Consider the following 7,609-nt stretch of genomic DNA (forward strand, 5'->3'; position numbering starts at 1 on the left):
CTCAAAAGAAATTACAATAATTTGAGATTAACTCATAGCCATACTTATTTTAGAAAATTAGGTAAATGAAAGAACAGAAATAACTTTTCTCAATGATAAAGCTTAAAATAAAAACCAAATTGACTTTAAAAATGTTTTGAACTTGCGTGTGGAATACTTTAATTGTGCAATTTCAAGGAAAGCACTCTGTTCTATTTACCTAACCCACGCTTTTCTCTTACCCTGTTTTCCGCAGATGCAATTGCATTGCTTCAATACCAACTTTCTATTATTGAAATACATTTTGGTTATATCATCTAACACATTTTTTAAATGTAAATCATTTTATTGGGGGATTTTACAGATATTAGAAAAAAGTCCATAAATCAATTTTATCAAGCAAACATGTAATCTGTTGCCATCGACATTTTCAAAACATCATCTTTCTACCGGAACCCTTATTATCAGCAACTCTTTCTTCCCTCCCTCCAGCACCCTCCCACCCTGTGAACCCTTGATAAATTATATATATATTTTTTTCATATCTTACACTTCCCGCTGTATCCATCATTGCTATCGGTTTCCCCTCCCCCACCTCCCTCATTGTGTCGTTAGTCCCATTTTTGTTTCTAAAGGGTTCATCTGTCCTGGCTTCTGTGTGCTTAAAGCTCTTATCTGTACTGATGTACATACTCCAGTCTAGCAGGATTTGTGAGGTAGAAGTGGGGTCATGATAGTGGGGCAGGGGGGTGAGGAGTAAAAAACCAGGGGAATATGTGTTGTTTCATCAGTGCCACACTGCACCCTGGCTGAATCGTCCCTTCCATGTGAGCCTCTGTGAGGGGATGTCCACAATTTGATTAAATTTTAAAATTTTTATTGGGTGTTTCTCAACTATGATATTTTTGTTTACAATTTAAGATTAATACTGTTTGATAATAACTGGTTGGTGTTTTAATCAAGTTTATTTCAAAATGAACTGCCTAAGACACCCAAGTATCAATATGTATCCAAGTGATACTAAATGTTAAAAATAGGAATATGTTAAAGACATTTAGTTTTTCCCATTGGATTTAGGAGTAATATAATAAATCATTAGAAAGCACTAAGGAGTTAACCTAATTAATCCATTTGATTTGCAAAATAATAAAAAGTTTAATTTAGCTTCCCAAACATAAATTTTTGTGAAAACACAAACTAACTTATTCCCTATAACATAATATGATCTTTAATTTGGAGGAAATATCCTTATTTATTTATGTATTAATTTTTAAGATTAGATGTGCATCTGATAAAAATAATAATGCAATTATTTTTTAAAAAGGTATTCATGGGCAGCTACCTTTCCCGAGGAGGAAGCTCTATTTGTGCACATAAACCGTGCTGAGATATGAGGTTCTGGAGAGCCATGTGTTCACAGTCTGCCTCTCTCTGCCTGTCCCTCAGACAGCGCCATCTGGAAGGGACACTAGGAACAACCTCAACAGAATCCCGTTCAAAAAACGTCAAGCTATATATCTTGTGTGTGTGTTTGGGGGTGGGGTGATGAATTTTTTTGGATTTCACCTATTACTGCTCACTTAAGTCATTGACATTCTGTTCATTTTGTGATGCCAGTGTTTGGGCTATCTTGTCTTGTGTCTGATAAGTGCCTAATCAGATAAGCATTTTACAAGTAACATAAGTTTTGGAATCTTTCCAGTAGAGATGTTTCTGCCTTCTGAGAAAAGAATTTCATGGTTATAGCTCAAGATTTTTCTCTTCAACCACGGCAGAATAAATTCCTAATAAACCACACATCTCAAAAATAGCAACTGTAAAATCTGGATGAAATAATATAGCAGCAAGCTAGAAAGCTGAATGTTTGGGTGAGGATATGAAAGTGGGAAGATAGTCACAGACTAGTGTTTCCCATTTTATGACCTTAGGTTAGGAAAGGCTACATTCCCCGTGTATGCCAAGGCAGTGAAATCTTGGTAGAAAGACCCTTCAGAAAACCGTTCACTTGGGGCCTAAGTAACTGGACGACAGTTCCTGGTGCAAACATGTTCCCAGGAATTGAGAAGGGACTCATGGACAGAGAGGACCAGAGAGGGGAGTCCTTTTGTATGGAAACTGCCAAGTCCTTGGGCGACCTCTGAGACAGATGTGCATAAGAAGATGCAGAGTAGCTTGCAGCTAAAATGAAAAGATTGGATATGAGATTTGAGCTGCTGCCTCAAGACAACGTTTGCAGTTTGTATATAAAAACGGTAATTCTCTATTTAAAAAGAAAGCAAAGGCATGTGAATAGACTTAACATCAGCAAAGAGCATTGTAAAGCAGAGTTTAGGAGATATGGTTAGGCTTGAGTGTAACACCTTGGCATTTAATCTCCTTTTTCACCCAGGTTGAATTGATTCTAGTTTTTAAGTATTTTCTGCTTTTCAGATAAGGTTTCTCTCTATTTTATTTAGTCATTGTTGCTGGGTCCTTGTTTTTTCTTTCTCTCTTATTCTGTATGTTTTTCTGTATAGGGAAGTCAGGATGGGTAGACCTATGAAAACGGTACCTGGATTAATTACCTTGGGGCACAGACAGGGAGGTAGGGGTGGGGCAAGGGGGGGGGGTCAACAGTACAGTTAGAAGAAGAAAGACATTATTCCAAAGTTAATTGTGGTGATGACTGCACTACCCTTCTTAATATCATTGGATTATTGAATTGTAGGATATGCTAATTATATTTCAATAAAACAATTTCTAAAAAATACAAATAACAATCTTTTGAGGCATATAATAACAAAGGCCAAAGACTGATGAGAAAGAAGTAAAACTGATAGTAGTGTTTTTATGTAGAAAACTTAAACAAATTGGGGGAAAAAACACCAATAATTTGAGTTAAGTAAAATTAGCAAGGTGAAAGCAAATTAGGTTACTACATATTAATCAATTTTGTTTTCTTACAATGCTCATCAACATTTTGAAGGATCTCAAAAGAACTAGGAGCTTGGCATAAGTAGAAGAGAAGACTTCTGCCAAAGATGAAAACCGGACTACATTTTTTTTGTCTGCTTGCTGCTTAGTCTGAGATGACTTTCAAAACACGGCTTTCAACTAGCCAGCCTAGCACAGTAAGCCTGGAGGCTCTCCTCCACCCCCTTCCTCTCACAGCATGTTCCCTGAAAGAGCATCCCGCCAATCAGGCTGGTCCTTGAAATACCTGTAGATTAAGCTGTTAAATGACTCAAACTTCACAATTAGCAATATAATTTTAAAAGGTTTTATCATTGTCTTAAGTCTGTTCGTTTTCTTCTAGTAAATTCCCAGATCCACTGTATTTAAACTCACTGAAAAAAAGACTTCACCTCAATACTTCAGGGAATTGTTAAGTGATGCTGCTCAGTTCTGGATTGCTTTGTTCCTTCCACAAACTCTTAAACTTTCATTTAAATTCCAGTTCGCTCTTTAATGAGAACTTAAAAATCAATTTCATTTTAATATATCAAAGCTCATAAACTTAAAAGAGACAAAAATAGGTGTAAGATCTTTACACTGAACATGATAAAACTTATCTGAGAAAATTTTTAAAAGATTGTGTTAGTCTGGGTTGGCAAGAGAAACACATTCAGACACACTCTGAAGGTATAAGAGAGACCTGTATATGAAAGAGTAATTGTAGACTAAGAGAGTATCCCAGCCCAGTCCAGATAAAGTCTATAAATCCAATATTAGCCAAATGTCCAATACCAGTTTATAAGTTCCTTTTCAGATGTATTGCAACACATGAAATGATGCTGAATGCAGGAAGATCACTGGCCAGTGGGTGGAAAGTCTTGTGGATCCAGTGGCAGTGGTAGCATCTCAGTGCTGGCATGGGACAATGTGGGTCCTCCAGCTCCACGGCTCTGGCTGCCATCAGCATAGCTTCATGTGGCTTGTCAACAGGAATGTGTAGCAGAGAGAGTGTGTGTCCTACCTCCAGGGAAGAAGACAGAAGTTCCCAGAATCCTCAGGAGAAGGCCATACCCACATAGAAGCGTCATTGGCTATGACCTGATTAACAGGCTAGACTCCACCCCTTCACTCAAGTGGACAGGAGATTAGGTAACTGCCACAAAATGAAGTAAACAAATATGTATACAATGTTCATGAATTGTTGTTCAGTAGCATTGAGTGGTTCCACTCAGTTACTCTGTGTACAACCGAACAAAACACTGCCTGGTGCTGTGCTATACTGAAACAGCATTGGCATGCTTAAGACACTGTGTTAATCTATCTCAGCAAGGGTCTTCCTCTTTCCTGGCTTTCCTCCGCTTTACAGAGTATGATGTCCTTTCCCATGAACTGGTTTTACTCATTAATAAAAAAGAAAGCTATGTCACAGGGTTGTGGCAAAAATTAGAAATTACGTCATTTGAAAATTAAACACAGTGGTGGGAATATCAAAACTTAGTTATGGTTGTAAATTCTATATTAAAATAATGAAATATTGGCAGAACTTCATAAGCAATCAAAATGGCCATGTAGACATATGGGGGAAATATTTAAATAACACAAGGAACTGAGGGATAATATGTTTTAAACTGATGCTGATATGGATATATAAAATTAATCATAAAATCGGTTTGTAACTAAGATGCGCTTTCTCTCAGCAATTAACACTTTTATAGATTACTATTTGCATTATTTATTTCATCTTCTACCACCACCTCTACCAGGATGCCACGGAGCAGAGAACACAGAAAGAAACAACCCTTGTAACGTGGAGAATTTGCTGAAAGTCAGATTGGCAGAGGGCCCTTAAATTAGTCACATTTTTGCTGTTCAATTTCTTAGACTGAAAGCCAGGGGCCAAGTGGTCAGCTCTGCAGTGTGATCTTCACTCCAATGGCTGCTGCCTGGAATAAGTTCTCCCAATTCAGCCTGGCAGTGCGGCTACAGAGTCTTTGGACCTCAGTAGTTCTGTTCTTCAAGAAGTAATGAAGGGATCCAGGTCGTGAAAGGTATAAAGAATTTGTATTTTCCCTTCCTTTAATATATCAGTATAAGACTCTTTGTGTGCGTACGTGTGTGTGCGCGGTGTGAAACAGGTGCTGCTTAGAGAAGTGGACTTAACTTAGGAAAGCATATTGAGATCTACCTTATGATTTATGAAATTTTTATTTGTTTTACTTCAATTTAAAATTGCATGTCTTTAAATATAAAAATAATGATAACTTTCCATTTCTCTGCATCTCATTGTTTAGAAATTATCTTACTTTGTCCAGATGAGGAGGGATATAAATTGTAAATATTGAATGATTATACTTCCAAAATTGTTTTATGGTTTGTGTGATACAAAAATAAATAAGGGGTGGCTAGACAAGGAAATTGTTCTCTACTCCCCACTGGAGGAATCCTGCTTCACAGTAGCAAATTTTAGTCTCCGAAAGTGCCTGCAGTAAATCAGCCTGTTGAACTTTCCTTAACCGTTGTTGTGTGTTACTGAGGTGATTCTGACTCATACTGTTTCCATGTGACAGTAAATTGCCCAGCAGGTTACGTTATTTGCTTGTTGGCTTTAAATGGGAGCACATAGCCAGATTTTTCTCCGTTGGAGTAGCTAACGGATCAAACTGCCAATCTTTCAGTTAGTAACCAAGCACTCGACTCTTGTGCCCCAGGACTGTATTTAATACAGCCTTTATAAAATTCAACCATGCTCTGTAGAACGATAATTCTCCTGCATGTGACTACGTATTCAGGAAAGTAACATTCTATGGTTAAGTAACATTGATTATTAATGGGTTAAATAACACAACAGTTTTCTTAACTTCACTGATTGTCAAACTAAAACGTATATATGTTCTAAGAATTATAGCCAGGTAGATAAATAAACACTATGTGAACTATTTTAGAGACATTATTTCTTCCCCCATCATCTAAAATGAACTAGATAAATTATATTACCACGTTAAGCTTCAACCATCTGCCATAGTGACTGATACTTCCCCTGGCTTCCAGAGTTTCAGTGCAGAGATTTGTAGTCGTAAAAATAGAAGAGACAGGGTGTGCCTTTTGAATTATGCAACAGAACTTTTCAATGTCAGAGTTTCTTGGGAGACATTATATTTACAATATATGGCTCTTCCCATGAAGCAACTTAAAATGACATTTCCAGCATCTCTACTTTTCACCCATACTCACAGGAGACTCGTACAAACAGTAGTCTCTGCCTTCTGCCAATGTGCACAGGAACAATAGGGTCAGAGTAAGAACTCACAACAGAATAAACATACACTTAATACATTCAGACATTGCGGTAAAAACTGGGATGAAAAATCTATGCACTTATGGACTAGAATCTCAAAATATTAAAACAAATACCTAAATATGCCTAGATTATGTGAACTGGACAAGACACAACAATCACCATTTCAAATGGTTGTTTGTAGGTTGTAGCTGATATTTGCCTGTATGTATGGATATGTGAGTAAAATTGATCAAGCTAGATTCAATAACACAGCACTTCTTTAATTATATTTATATTATAGTTTCATAAATAGAGGATCATAGAAATTGATTTAGGGATAAAGAACAAGTTATGGTTTTTTTTTTAAGTGTGTAGTTTTATAGTTTTGAATTTGGAAACTTTGAAAAGTTTCCAGTTAGGTTGCTACACTGTCACAGGGTGCATACTGCTGCATTGGTGGAAGCCACATTGGTATTTCATATATCAGCCGTCAGTCCTGGTGGGAGATGCAAAGTACAACTGCATAGGGGGAAAAGGCCTGGCAATTTACTTCCAAAAACTAGCCAAAGAAAACTGAATGGATCACAAAGAATACTGTCCAACTTGCTTCTTCTGAATACTTCATCAGGAGGGATGAATCACTGAAAAGGGCGTTGTGTTTTGAGAAGTAGCGGGTGAAGGAGGATGAAAGTGATTCACCCTTAGGGAGATGGTTAGCAGAACTGTCACCTTGATGGCCTGGACACACGGGCTACCTTGAGGATGACACAGTACCAAGCACATTTCATTCTGAGGTATTTAAGGCCACCAAGAGGCAGAATTGGCTCGAAAGTGCTAATGACAACAACGTTTTATACATGAATTACATATATCTTAAAGTCTTTAAAATTCCAAGGTTGTGTGTCAATTTTGTGGCATAACCTCCCCCCCCCCCCAAAAAAAAAAGACTGTTTTAACATGATTTTAAGTTACAATCCTACACTCTTACTTGGATATACCATAGGTGAAAGTAGTACCAAAGAAACTTAAATCTGCACTCAGTACTCTTACTCTTAGTAAAACTACTGACATTGAGTGAATAAAATCCGAGTAAAAATATAGAGAAAATAAAAACAATTATGTGTCTGTATTTCTCCAAATAAAATAAATATAAATGTAAAATTAATCTCTCTTTTGATTTAGAAATATTAGCAGACACTCATTAAACTTTCCCATATCTTTTCATTGATAGGGCATCAAAGCAATGCTAATATACAAGCAATATAATTTTGAATTAATCTTTTTTTTTTTAAATCATTTTATTAGGGGCTCATACAACTCTTATCACAATCCGTACATACATCAATTGTGTAAAGCGCATTTATACATTCATTGCCCTCATCATTCTCAAAACATTTCCTCTCCACTTAAACCCCCGAC

The sequence above is a fragment of the Echinops telfairi genome, unplaced genomic scaffold (assembly GCF_000313985.2).
Source record: "Echinops telfairi isolate 266 unplaced genomic scaffold, ASM31398v2 ScPeMD7_23;HRSCAF=83, whole genome shotgun sequence".
Classification (NCBI taxonomy): Eukaryota; Metazoa; Chordata; class Mammalia; order Afrosoricida; family Tenrecidae; genus Echinops; species Echinops telfairi.